Source organism: Mustela erminea, chromosome 6 (genome assembly GCF_009829155.1).
Source record: "Mustela erminea isolate mMusErm1 chromosome 6, mMusErm1.Pri, whole genome shotgun sequence".
Classification (NCBI taxonomy): Eukaryota; Metazoa; Chordata; class Mammalia; order Carnivora; family Mustelidae; genus Mustela; species Mustela erminea.
Genome location: NC_045619.1, coordinates 13375390 through 13389250, shown reverse-complemented (window position 1 = coordinate 13389250; position 13861 = coordinate 13375390). Strand labels below are relative to the sequence as shown.

The 13861-nt window shown below is 50.5% G+C and overlaps 1 protein-coding gene and 1 non-coding gene across 4 annotated transcripts in view; both read right to left on the bottom strand.

The window, feature by feature from the left end:
• Positions 1 to 13861, bottom strand: part of LARGE1 (LARGE xylosyl- and glucuronyltransferase 1) — a 527449-nt gene that overhangs the window by 341625 nt on the left and 171963 nt on the right. The gene's annotated exons all lie outside the window — the stretch shown is intronic.
• On the bottom strand, positions 2563 to 2699 carry LOC116594639. The gene has a single exon (XR_004287348.1). It is a non-coding gene; the product is annotated as a small nucleolar RNA SNORA76 (small nucleolar RNA).

Here is a 13861-nt window from a genome sequence, read left to right as displayed (position 1 = left end):
TTAGGGAGAAGGAACTGTTCTGGGCCTTCTCGGCCCGCTCTGGAGCCCACATCATTTATTAGAGCGTGACCTTGAATGTGGAAGGCAACCTCTCTGTGCCTCAGTTTCTTCACCTGTAAAGCTCAGTTCCAAGAAGCCAAGAAGGACATTAAAATTAATGTACCTGAAACAATGCTTGGCACACAGTAACCATTTAATAAGCACCAGACACTAATTCTTCACACCAAGACCTAGTGCAGGAGCAGACACACAGTGGGCACTCTGTATACATTTACAGACTCGAACGTGCAGTTTCTGGGTTGGCTTCTGTGCCTTAATTCTTCCTGGGCTCCTGAGTCCACCCCACCCACTCTTCTCCACAGCCCAGCGAAAAGCCGGAATCCAACCCCCAACAGGCACATTATTTAGATGAAAGAACATTTTCCGCAGCCATCCCAGTCCTCAGAGCCTCGCCAAGAAATAGAAAAGAAAAGCAATATAAATGTTAATAGGAAATTGTCTATTCGCTTTTACGGAGGCTAATCTACTGCAGCCCAACAAAGAGGGAATTAGACAGCTGAAGGGACAGGAAAACATGGGACCTTGACACACTGAAACCCAGGGGATTGCAGCTCCCAAGAGGAAATGCATTCCAGGCCCACGGACTGTAGAAATCAGGAGAGAGGGCTTCTGCTCTGGAGGTCTCCACAGTGGGTAGCCTGGTTCCTGCCCCAGACCCCCTTTCTGGGCATCCATCATCTTGTGCCTATGAAGTGCGGCTACTGGCCCACACAATACGGAGAGCAAGGCGATGATAGTGCTGTCCCTGTTCCCAAGGACTACCGGGACAGGTAGACAAATGAACCTACATGATCAGACAGTGTGGCGATGCTACTAAGGGCACAGGCTCAAGGTTTAGGCAAGCAGAGAGGCACATTACCAGATCAAGAGGGCAAGAGACAGCGGAGGTCAGCTCCCAGAGCAGACCTGACGACTGGGTTCTGAAGCAGGGATGGGGATTAGCCTCACAAAGGCAGCAGGAAAAGGTGTCCCAGGCAGCCAGAATACTGGGTACAGAGCGACCAAGGAACTGGACTGAGTTAAGCTAAAGAACGGTGCCCCAAAGATGCCTAGGGCTAATTCCGAGGCTGCCCATGAATGTTACATCATGAGTCCAAAGAGATTCTGCAGGTATGATTAAAGAATTTGGAGACAGGGAGATTATTCTGGATGATCTGTGTGGGCCCCACACAATCACAAGGTCTTTAGGAGACATGCAGGAGCTGTGGGCATCAGAGGACGAGTCTGTGCAACCTGGAGGTAGAGAATGGAGGGACACACTTTGCAGACGGAGGAACAGGTCACAAGCCAAGGAATGCAGGCAACCACTGGAAGCCGAGCAAAAGCAAAGCAACGACTGTCCCCCTCGGAGCCCCCGGAAGGAACCAGCCCTGTGACACCCTGACTTCAGCCCAGAGGGATGGATGTTTGACTTCTGACCTCCAGGAACAGGAAAGAACACCTCTGCATTGTTTGAAACCACAAAGTTCATGGTGATTCCTTGGAGGAGCAATGGGAAATGAACACACATATGCCGTCTGACGGGCATCTTCACAAATGCTAAAGGAAAGTGATGGAAAAAAAATGGAACTGAGGAAGGGGGCAGCCATGGGCCAAACCACGAAAGGATCTGTGCACCAGGCTGAGTTTCCATTTTATCCTCAATGTGGAGCTGCTGCTAAAGGATATTAAGCAGAGGGATGATATAATAAGATCGCCCGTGCGAAAGCACTGAATCGTCACATTTTCCGATCTTAAATCTCAGGAATTACCACATGTCTAATTCTCCATTTTATTGACTCATTTCTTTTATCATGGACTGTAATGACATTATGAAAAGGAGGAATAACCTACTGGAATATGTAACTCTATCGCTAACCCCCCCCTCCCCCGCCCATGCCACTCTAAGGTTCTGGAAGGCGCATCTGTACTGGGAGGGCAGCGATCGGGTAGGAGCATGTGGGTGCAGACAGCCGGACAGGACCGCGTTGAGGGTTTCCCCTCCCAAATCCTGGATGGAAGACTGCTGTGTGCCTTAAAAACTCCCGTTTGGATGCTCTCTCCCCACCAGGAAGGGGAAAGGCAACCAATGTGTATAGAATGCTCACTTAGGGCCAAAAGCTTTGTGAACATTTCCTTTGCTGAGATCCCTCCCCCACAATGATCATCTGAGAAAGGACTATTACTACCCTCCTGGGCCGCACTCTTAAGTTGGGGGCGGCGAGGGGGTGGGGGGTGGGGGGGTGGGGCAGTGCACTGATTCTCCAGTGACTGAGGGCCATTCCCTGGGCTCCGCTGTCACAAGGCACAGGGCCCATCAGGGAATGCCAGGCAGAGGAGACACCCCACCTCCCCATATGCTCCCCAAATCTCCACAAGTCTCTGTCTGCACACGGAAAGGCTTCGGATATAAAATTCTGGCTAGCCTCCAGGCTCCGTGCCCTGGCCCCCACCCCCCAGCGTGTAGCACAGCCTGGGCCCACGTTCAGCTCTTCAGGGCCTCTGCCAGCTGTGCCCCTTACTGAATGTCACTCGCCGCCAAAGGGATTGCTTAGGTGGCCTCTAAGCAGCCCCGGATCTGAACAAGCTGGGTTTGCTCTGGCACTGCCACCGCCCCCAGAGGCCATGGGCCAGGCCCTGCGGAGGTTCCAAGGCAGTGCCTTGGCTCCCCTGACTCTGCCTGAGAAGGGTGCTCAGCAGACTGTGGAACGGATTTCAAAAATCCCTACCCCTCCCGGGGCATCAGTTAAAATAGTGGTTCCTCACCTTCGCCATGGGGACCTCCCCTGAGTTGAAAGCCCAGCGCTCTCTCCATGCGTCCGACCTTCTCCAGGACTGTAGCGGGCGCTCTGTGTGTGGGGGGGGCATTGAAACCCTGCAAAGGGCGGACAACATCGGGCACAACATTGGGCACGTGCAGAGTTTGCAATCCCAAGCTATTTTGGCACGGCTGGGAACCGCTCTGACAGGCTCCACTCTTCCCTGCTCCCCCTTTTCTTTTAGGATCTATATTTGGGGACAGTACATTCCTAAGAATAGAATCCCTGAGTTAAAGGGTAAAAGCACAATTTATAGTTCCTATGGTGAACTCGCTGCTTACTCTCCAGAAAGAACGCTGCTGGCGTTGCCAACAATTCAATCCACCAGCCACGGATGGAGGCCTGACTGCAATCCGGCTCCCTGCCCGCCACCTCCCCTTCCCTGCCCGTTTCGATAGCACACCGTGCTCCGATCGCCCCATTTGGTTGACGACAAGAGTGAGGTCGTGTCAACTAAAGCAACCTGCCCCAACAGGCTATTACCATCTGGAGTTATTTTGAGACAGGGCAGGGAGAAGATTCTAAGTCCCCGAACTCCCCAGTTCCGCTGCATCTGATGAATTATTCAGATCTCCGAGTTATCCCACACAGCTACAACAGCTTTCACTTACTGAGATAACCACAGACCAGGGACTAGACTGCGTACTGCTTTGTTATGTAAACCAGCACATCCTCCCAAGCCCACCGTCAGTGAGCCAATCGAAATTTGAGCAAGGCGTGGGTCTGCCCAGTCCACAGATGAAAGCAATGGAGCTCGGGGAAGCAACTTCCCTCCACAGATGATAAACTTATCCATCAATAAACCGATCGGCACAGGGGCTGTCTCCGAAGCCGAAGCATGGCACTGGAAGGCTAGGCCACCGCGAACGGTTACCACCACCGGGTGGGTGGCGAGGAAGAAGGTTTCCAAAGATGGTGGTGAGAAAAATCAGCATTCCATTTCGGTTCATCTTTCCTGGCTGTGCTGCTGGCTGTGTAGTTTGATGAGTGCGCTGTTTATTCCAGTGCCATTCCGACTAGCTGCATACAAATACATGTCCTTCTCTTCTGAGGGCTGCTTCCCATTACACGAACAATGAGCACGAGGACCAGCCCATGTCCCTGCACAGGCCTCCAGTGGACCAACCCCCCCACGCCCCCGAACCTACCTCTCATTAGAGCCTGGGAGAGAACAGGAAGGACTTCTCCCAGGGGGAGCCTGTGCAGTGGGGATGGAGCAGAAACCAGTTCCTAGAAAGCAGAAGGAGCTCCCTTTTAAGGGCAAGAGCATCATAATGGGAAAGAAGCCGCAGGTTCGAGACCCAGCTCTGCCAGTAACTCAATGTGCAATCTAGGGCAAGTCAGTCTTGGCCTCGTAAAGACTAATTATAAGACAAATAACTTGATGTAATTTCAGACTCTCCTCTGGAGGCGGCAGCAAGATTCTAGTAAAAATGGACTGAATCGCTTTAAAGAGAGGAAAAGATGGAGCAAACCAAGACCAGATAGCTGGATCCCAGATCGCTTGCACAACTAACCTACTATCTTATACTCCCTTTGCCTCAAAACGCACAGACAGAAACCCATGGGTTGGCCCTTTTCTGCCCTAAGGCAGCAACCAACACAGACTCTTTCAGATCCCACACAGCTGACATCACGGTCGCAGGTCGGAGGCAGCCTGAAAAAAAAGAAATCATTACGTCCATCTTCAAGTGAGAATGCTATCATCGCGGGAGATCCGGAACTGACCCTGGAGACCAATTCCAGCTGAAGAACGTTACGACTGATAAAGAAATGGGAGGGAGAAAAGGAAAAACCCCACCCTGGTTTCCCTTTCTCACTGTCCTGCCATGAGAAGGATGGGTCTTTTTCCTTGTCATCTTGCCAGTTGCTAAAAGGAGACCTCCCAGGACTGCACCTCCCTTTGGCACAACCAGCCTGGCTGTGTTTACGAAGCGCCCATCACGGAAATACAGGAAATGCCCAGGTGAGTACACAAGGCATCCAAGCCACGTATAACAAAATTCATCAAGTTAAGTTTGGCTTTGCCAGAGAAGCTCTTTCCATTGTAGCTTAGAAAGTCTCCAGGTGTCAACAGCTGGAAATCGTTCTAGGGCTCCTCTTTGGGGGCTTTATGGCTACGTTTGCAGCACACAACCAAGATCATCCAAACAAGCAAGACTCTAGGTACGCTATGCATCATCCCCCCTCCCCTTTCTCCGATGGCTCTGGTTTCCCAGCCAGCCTTCCTCTTTGCTCCCCGTTCTTTGGAATCAAAGGAACTTTAAAAAAAAAAAAAAAAAGGAAGAAAAGGAAAAAAAAGGAAAAGAAAAAAAAAAAGAAAAATCAAGCTGCTGTGGGGGGTGGGGGAGTGTCAATTTGTAAATTCCCTTCTTGGCCCTGTCTACCTGCAAAGATACAGAAAAATCTAGAAGTAAAAGAAGAGGATTGTTGTTTCCCTTTTTAGTTTCCAGATGGAGCTGCCTCCCACAGGCTACCCACACACCCGAGTGGTTGATGTCACTATTGTGATTCTGGTAGTACCGTGCGGGCCCTGGGGCGGGCACCCCCCTAAAAAATCCACAAGAGTTAGCACATCTGAGGAAGCCAGAGACAGAAACGAGGGAGCTGGTGGGTACCTGGCTTTGAAGAGGTCCACAGAGCCACTGGGCGGAGGCCAGTGAGTGGACATGCACGCCCACACGCCTGCTGGACTGAACCTTAGGTGTCGAGAGGCAGAAGCACCAGAACAGGCAGAGGGCGGTACAGGCCCCATACCGCCCCATGGGACCCTCGCAAAAAACCCCTTTGGCCATCTCCTGGGATGAAAGGCTCAGAATTCATCAAAGTCCCCGGTGGTCTGGAGAAGCCCGGTGCTGCGGTGTGACAGGCCCCCACACATGGAGGAGAATGGCCGGGACCTGGCGGAGCTGCTTTCTGAATAAGAATGTCATCATCAGGACCTTGCCCCGGGCACTGGGTCTACCTACTGAGGTGGTGGTGGTGGTGGTGGTGGTGGTGGTGGTGGTGGTGGTGGGAAGATGTACCCGGAGACCTGGCTGGGGACTCCGACCGAACCACTTCCGCTCGGTCCACTCAGGATTCCTGCCATGGGCCGCACCCCGAAGCTAGACATTACACACCTTCTTGACTCCCAGTGCCTGCCTTCAGGCGACTGTCCCTGCACAAAGTTACTCGTGCTGCCGTAACAAAGCACTCCAGACCAGAGAGCTTAATTAAACACAGAAATGGAGGCCCTCACAGTTCTGGAAGCTGGGGTCCCAACCTAGGTGCCAATAGGGTTGGTTTCTTTTTGGTCGTCTCTCCTGGCCTTGCAGTGGGCCCCCATGTGTGTCTGAGTCCTCCTAATCTCCTCTGCTTATAAGGGCCCCGGGAATGCTGGATTAGGGCCTTGCAGGTGATCTCATTTTACCTCGTTTACCTCTATAAAGACCTCCTCTCCAAATACAGTCACAGTCTGAGGGACTGGGTACGGAGGCCTTAAGCCAATGCATTTCGAAAGGAACAAAATCGACCCATAACGGTCATTACCATCTTTACACCTCTGAGGAACAGGACACACACAAGACGGTGAAGTAGCTCACCAGAGGGCCACAGGGCCAAACAGAGTGAGCACGGGGACTTGTACCTAAGATCTAACTTTATCTCAAGTAGTCATTCGCATTGAGCATGCCAAGACAGCTCAAGGATTATAACGGTTTTGTTGTTGGTTGTTGAGCCAGTAACTGCCTATCATCATGACTCATTTTCCTTGATTTAGGGTTGTCTAGACACCAGAGTTGTGCAGAGCCATTCTCCATTGTAATGCACCAATTTTAAAAAAACCTTCATTACAAGCCATTCGACTGGGGGATCACAACTCTCAGGTGCCCCCGTGACTGATGCATATTCTCCAAATTGGATTTCTTGCTTCCGAAGAGCCTTTTGATGGTGCCTTGTGGAAAACCTTGCACATAGTGGTTTCCTGGTCAATATTTGCTGAATGCATGAAAGTATGTACGAATGGACAGAGTGCTCAAGGTAACATCGAAAGACCCTTCCTGGTTTTCATTTAGTTCCATGATTTTGTTCTAGGAAGTAACACCCCGGGACAGCTGCTTGACGGCTCAGGATTACATGAGACCCCAAACCATATCTTTCTTCTCTGAAGTGTATCTTCCTCCTCCTCCTCCCCAGCCAGCAGGTCAGGGCAGCAGCACCCATGGAAACAATGCAGTGATAAGCTGCCATTGCAGATAATGGCTTTGGTCCAGGCACAGAATGATGGAAAACCCCAAGATCAATTAAACTTTGCCCTTAGAATTAATCCCAGCACCACTCTGAATACTTTCTTCTCTTGCCAAACACTTGATAGGTGAGAAAAAGAAGGAAAACTTCACCATTAGCATCTGACACTACCATCCCTGTTTCCTATCTGGAGAAAGTCGTTGTCATTCAATCAATGTCTACTGGAGTAGCTCTATGAGCAAAGAACTACCATGAGCAGTTTTCCAAGAAGCAGGAGACAACAGCTCATGACAGAAGGTGTTGAAAAGAATTCAAGAAGGTAAAAAAAAAAAAAAAAAAAGAAAGAAAATTAGAAGAATATGGAAGAACACTGGGTGTTATACACAAACAATGAATCACGGAACAAACATCAAAAACTAATGATGTACTGTATGGTGGCTACCATAACAATAAAAAAAAGAATATGGAATAATGCAATACAAATTGTATTAAGATGTGTTAAGTCTTTGAGGAATACCCAGGGAACAAGTGTAAGGCTAGGATTTTAAAGAATAAAAGATTCTCAGAAGAAAAGAGACAGTAAATCAAAGCATCAATGGGAGACTAAAACGGTCTCCTTTTACCCCTACAGAATGGCTAGTTCTGGATCCAGTGAGGACCATGGACATGAACTGTCTGGGTATTGAGCAAGCTAGGAGGAACTATAGCAAAAATCGCAGGCCCAGGAACTGTATCATGTGCTGATTTGACTCTAGGGAGTTTTAATCATACCGATTACCCTAGTCAATAACCTTATGGGGTGAAGAACAAGAAGGCAGATAATGAGGGAGGCTTGAGTAGTTAGGTGTGCAACTCTTGATTTGGGGTCAGGTCATGATCTGAGGGTTGTGGGACTGAGCCCTGCATTGGGCTCTGTGCTCAGCGGGCTGCCTGCTTGCCCCTCTCCCTCTGCTCCTCTCCCTCCTCTCTAATAAATAAAAATAAAACCTTAGGGGGGAAAAAATGGCAGATGCTAACTTGGTTGGAAAGCCAAGAAACCTGGACGCCAAGCCAACCAGTGGACATGACTGGTGCTGCACCAGTAAGGATGCTTCCTCAGTTGGAGATCGGGCCCTTCCCTGAATGTCCAAGCAGTCTTGAGGCAGGCGGGGTCAGATGGGTCCTGGGACCAGAGGCCCTCAAGAGGTGAGCAACACAAGCGGGGACTGTTCACGGAGACCAGGGGCCCAGTGGCTATGAGCATCTTAGAATGACAGTCTAGCCACTGGACAGCTAGATGAGCCACACACTCCACTCCACTGTCAATGGGAAATTATCAGGAAATCTTAGCTCGGCTCCAAGTGTGGTCAAGACACAGAAAGGGACAAGTAGAGAACCAGAGGGACCCAAGAGTGATTAGAGCCACAGCAACTGCAGTTGTGAGAAAAGGATGGAGAGAGGGAGGGAGACGGACGGGGGACACACACACACACACACACACACACACACACACTCTCTCTCTCTCTCTCTGTAGGTATCATACATCCTACTGAGGCCAGTAAGAAAAGCTACGAACATACGCAGTCTTTAAAAAAAAAAAAGTAGAAGCAACAACAGGGGGAGAAAGAGCCAGTAACCTTGGCCCCTGCACTCCTCACCAGCCTCCACCAAAGTCAGGTTTAAATTATGTTCCTGTGGCACCAACTGTACCACTTCCAGGAATTTTCCCTGCATGGCAGGTGTGCCCACAGATGGTCCATCTTTAGTATCTACAGTGCCGATGACTGCTACTCGTTTGCAGCCACTGAAACTGCCTTATCCCTGTGGCTAATTTGTTTTGTTTGTCCTCAAAATCTCCCCTTTATGAACCTCTTCATCTGGAGAGCAAAATCACATCACTTGAGGGCTCAGATTTGCTAAGAAGCTCAAAGCTTCATTTCACATCTATTTTCTTATAATTAATCACTGTTATTTAAAAAGGAGGAGAGCGATAGATATATCTACAGACCAGGGAAAACGGATACAGCTTGGAGAACGATTATATATAATAGTCCCAGAAGGTTTAGCTGTTCAGATGATCATTAAAGAAATGGATGAACTTGGTTTTTAAAAAAAATTTCAGCTCCCGCTCCTTCCCCTGAATCAGATAAAGAGAAAGGAGAGGGCTAGGTCCACTTCCTTCTGGAACCACATTAAAACGTATCCCCAAACGGCCCTTCACGGAGAGTCGCCCCACCCCTGCCATGCCTCCAGTATATGAATGCAGGGCACCCCCCGCGCCCCGTTGTTGGAAGCACATCAGTTACCATTTGGGGTCCATTCCTAATGTGGTTTCTAATTATTTGCTTTTTTAAAAATCTATTTATTTGAGAGAGCGAGCAAGCATGTGCGTGAGGGAGGGGCAGAGGGAGAAGGAGGGAATCCTTTAAGCAGACGCCCTGCTGAACATGGAGCCAAGGACACGGGGCTTGGTCCCAGGACCCCGAGATCATGACTTGGACCGAAACCAAGACCCAGATGCTTAAACGATGGAGCCACCCAGGCAGCCCCTCACTGGTTTATTTTTAAACACACCAGCCAGCACACGGGGCTGGAGACAGCAAACCAGGCTGACTTTGTATTAATCTGATGGTCCTTCGTTATCTAGGTGATGATTTTGTTTTAGGGGGATTTTTTTCCCCCTCCATGTATAAATTCCTGAAGTCATGAACTAGTAAACCCATGAGTCTGTTTTCTCTTCCTTTGTGATATTCAGCCTTGAAAAACGAACCCCCGCCCCCGCCCCCGCTGGTGATGATGAACCCGATCTACTCGCACGATGGTCTAGGCAACTAGGGAACCGGCTCCTGTCTTTCCACGAAGTGGGCTATGACAGCTTAAAGTTCCTACTATCCGACCGCCATGGTGATGGACAGGCTGGAAATGAAGAATCGCCCTTGCCTGGAAACAATTCAAGTTGTCAGCTCCATGCACCCTTGGGCATACCCTTTACCTCGCCACACCCGGGGCCTCATCGGGAAACTGGGGAAAAGAATTATACCTACTTTATGAGATCGAATGAGCAAGAGCCAACGGAGACAGGAGACACCACAAAATAAGACAAGCAGCGATGGTTTTGATCATATAAATGCTAAATTAAGAACCATCATGTAAATCTACCAAACTGATCCAAAAAACAAAAACAAAAAACCGAGGCGGGGGTGGAGGGGTGTAAAGAAACTAGATGAATAATCTACAAAGTCCAGGTAAAACGGATCGTGACACCGTCTCCCGAGGCCGCCACCCATCCTGTGCTTACACGGGCCTGTCACTGCCCCCGGGAAATTCTCTAAGGACCAACCAACCACACACGGACCTCTGACCCATGCCGAGCGCACTCTGGCCCGGACGGCACCCTGAACTCCGACCTGAGCCGCTGCAGGTCACGGAAGGACATGGAGTGGAGACCTCAGGAGTACAGAGCACAGGCCGCTGAAGATGCACAGAGGCTGGGGTGGGGGGGGAGGCGGGCAGGAGGATTCAGTCTCTCAGAAGTTTGTTTCATCACCACCCCCTCTGACTGTGGGTTCAGCAGCCCTTTGCCCGGACTGAGCAAGTCCGCAGGGGACCTGCTCCTTCTGAGTCACTGTGTCTGCCCTCCACTTCCCCCCTCCCCGCTCCTCCCCACCCCCCCCATGCAGTTTAGAAATCGGAACTCTGACCTGACCGACCCCCAGGGCTCGTGGCCCCTCCAGGCTGTCCTCCGGAACCCGCGTCACCGACAGTCCCCTCTCCTCCTCAGAAGGCCTGCTGTCAGAAGGGCTTGTGTGCAAGTGTAGAGAGAAGGGGTGGGGTGGGGGGGCATAGGCAGTAAAACAGAGAGGAAACAGCCTGGGTGGGAAACAGGAGACCCTAACTCACACTGGGCTGGCTGGAGTCCTTGGGCTTCCGCCCTTCATTTTGTGCGTGAGAAGCCTGGGCAACAGAGAATCAGAAATAAGGCGATTCCTCTGAAATCCTCCCTTGGCACCGCCAGTCACTGAGGTCCAGACAAGAGCAAGCGGTTGGCTGCAGGAGGTTAACTGGGTCACTTACTGGCCAGGTCATGCTCCCCGGGCTTTTCCCACATCTTAGCATCAGGCATTTCACCACCAAAGGGCCCACTGAGCCCTCCCGCTGCTCCCTGGGGGGTACCACACCCCCTGCCATCCTGCTCTTTTAAGCCAAGGTTCCTACTGGGCAGGTCGGTAACGCTGTTAAGCCCAGCCTAGCGGGGCTCACAACAGTCCGTTTACCGAACTGCAAAGCGAACACTCTCGGAAAGCTCCTCCACACTTGACAACAGTGGCTCCCGAACTTCAGGCAGCAAAGTCACCTTGAGGGCTGGTTAAGAGCAAAGAATGCGGGGCCCCATTCCTCTGGGACATCTGCTGCAGCAGGTCTGGGTGGAACCCAGGAAATCGTATTTCGAACAAGTGCCCAGTTCAGAAATTCTCTTCCCCGAGCACCCCAGTCCAGGGACAGGACACGTAGCAAGGATCACAAATCCGAACACCCCACCCCACCCCGCCCCGGTCCACAACTCTGACGACATCAGACGGGGCAGCCTAAAGTGGCTACTTTTTCCAATAGCTCCAACCGCTCATGGGATCACAGACAGATGTCACAGAGAAAAAGACCTACACTGACAGGCTTTGAATCCCAGCTGGCAGCGGGCTTGCTTTCCACTGCTCGGAAAGCAACACGAAGAAATCTCTCTACAGAGTTACAGGCCATCCACAATTTAATTTTGAGTTAATTCTCCATCACTAACTACTAGTTCCAATTTCATGTTTCCCCCTAGATAAATTGTTCCAACTCCGTGCACAATCCACACTCTACTCTCCACCTCAGCCCAAATGCTTAAGTAGAATCACAACAGATAGCCCTCGCTTTGGGAGACAAAAGGCAAACCTTCAAATGCATCTCCATAAAGTCACTGTGATGTCCCAGGAGTTCCCAGATTTAGGACATAAAAATACAGCACACCCGGTTAGACTTGAACTTCAGATGAACTAATCATGTGTTAGTAGGAGTGCGCCCGTGCAATGCTTAAGCTGCACTTCTACTAAAAATTGTTTGATGTTTATCTGAAGTGTAAATTTAACCGAGTCTTGTATTTTATCTGGCACCTGTGCACTCATTCAGAAAGTATATATTGAGCCTCTACGACATGTTACTTGCTACAAATATAAGACATAGAGGCCGGGGTGTGTGGTAAATGTTTAAAAACGGGCTGTCGGGGAGGGGAGCATTTTTAGCGCTCGCTGGTGCCCGGAGCTCTTGCAACCACCTTGCTAGTATGAGACAATCCAGAGACCCGCAGAGATGCCCAACCAGAGGACCAAGATCACTGAGCATCAGAACTGACAGCAACCCCCTCCCACCTCAGAGTCTCGTATGGTAAGACAGATACACGCTTATCTGGTGGGCTGGCTCTTGCGTCAGGAGCCCCCCAATGATGCCCGGCGGACACCCAAGGTACTCCTCTCACGCTACGTACGTTACACTCCGCCTCCCCAAGCAAACCAAACGTTTCTGTTTGGGAGTCATGTGGGTAGGTTTCTTCCTTCCTCCCTTCCTTCCCTCCCCCGCCCCCCCACCCCCCCACACAATGCGACACTTCTGCCCTCCACCAAGACATCCGATGGGGCCATGCTCTAGATCTGCAGCGACAGATCCCAGTTAGTGCCTCCAACTAACGAGGAGTCAGTCACCAATATTTTCTCCCAAAGGAAGAGCATTCTGTAGACTTGCTCTTGACTGCTCCCCGGAGGAAGGCTTTCTTCCTGCTGGCCTTGGTAAAGCCTAGGCCCTTCTCAGGAACCAGTTCCTCCAACCTACTCAGTACTTCCCTGGGGTCCGAGGTACAATCCTGTAGAAATCCAAAAACACCACCAATGAGCCCTTGAGGGCCAATAAATCCATTCCGGGACCCTCTACTTCCACCCTGGGATACAAGCGCTGTTACCACCGGTTATGTGTGAAGGCTGGGGATGCAACAGATCCTTCTTTTGTGAACAATCCCAAAAGACTGCTTAGGAAACCAACTGGCAGTGACTTGTCTCACTGGCACAGCAAATGAAAAAGGGAAGTTAATGCACGAAGGGCGAAGATGACTAAAACCACAAATGGGATCCACCTGACGGACCACGTCTGGAAATTTCATTTCAAACACATTCCTGCAAAGTCAGGTGGCCCCCAAGAGCCAGGCTGTCCATCGTCATTCCCGCCCTCTGGTGCCATGCCTCCCGGCTCCATTCGTCATTAATTCCCACCTCGGGGAGATCTTTTTAACAGTCACCCTACTTCCACTGCCCATCTCAGCTCTAAACCTTTGCTCTTTCTAATCTCCAGGTTCCTGTAATACTTTGGGGAGATACGCCATGTAAGAGAGGCTCACAATTCTGTAGTGCAGACAACCTTCTCTGTTTCATTACTTGCCCTTCAACCACGCCGAATGTCCTATCTATTTGCCGTCGGCTCATGGTCCCTTATTAGCACACTGACTGTCCCCAGAGACCCAATGTCCGAGGTTGTCAATACCTTGAGGTATTGATCCAAGAGGCCGACCAAAGCAGAGAACCACTCCCCTGCTCTGAAGATTCTTGGCTAAGTGAGGTCCGTCAGAACCACAGCTGGCTCACGGGAAGAAAACACTATACAGAGGCAAGCCAGACGCTAGGGAGAAATCTAAGACAGTGACCAATTTATGAGGGGAATAGGGTTGGACAAATTGGAAGGCACAGAACGAGGCTAAGAAAATAAACAGACAGGAG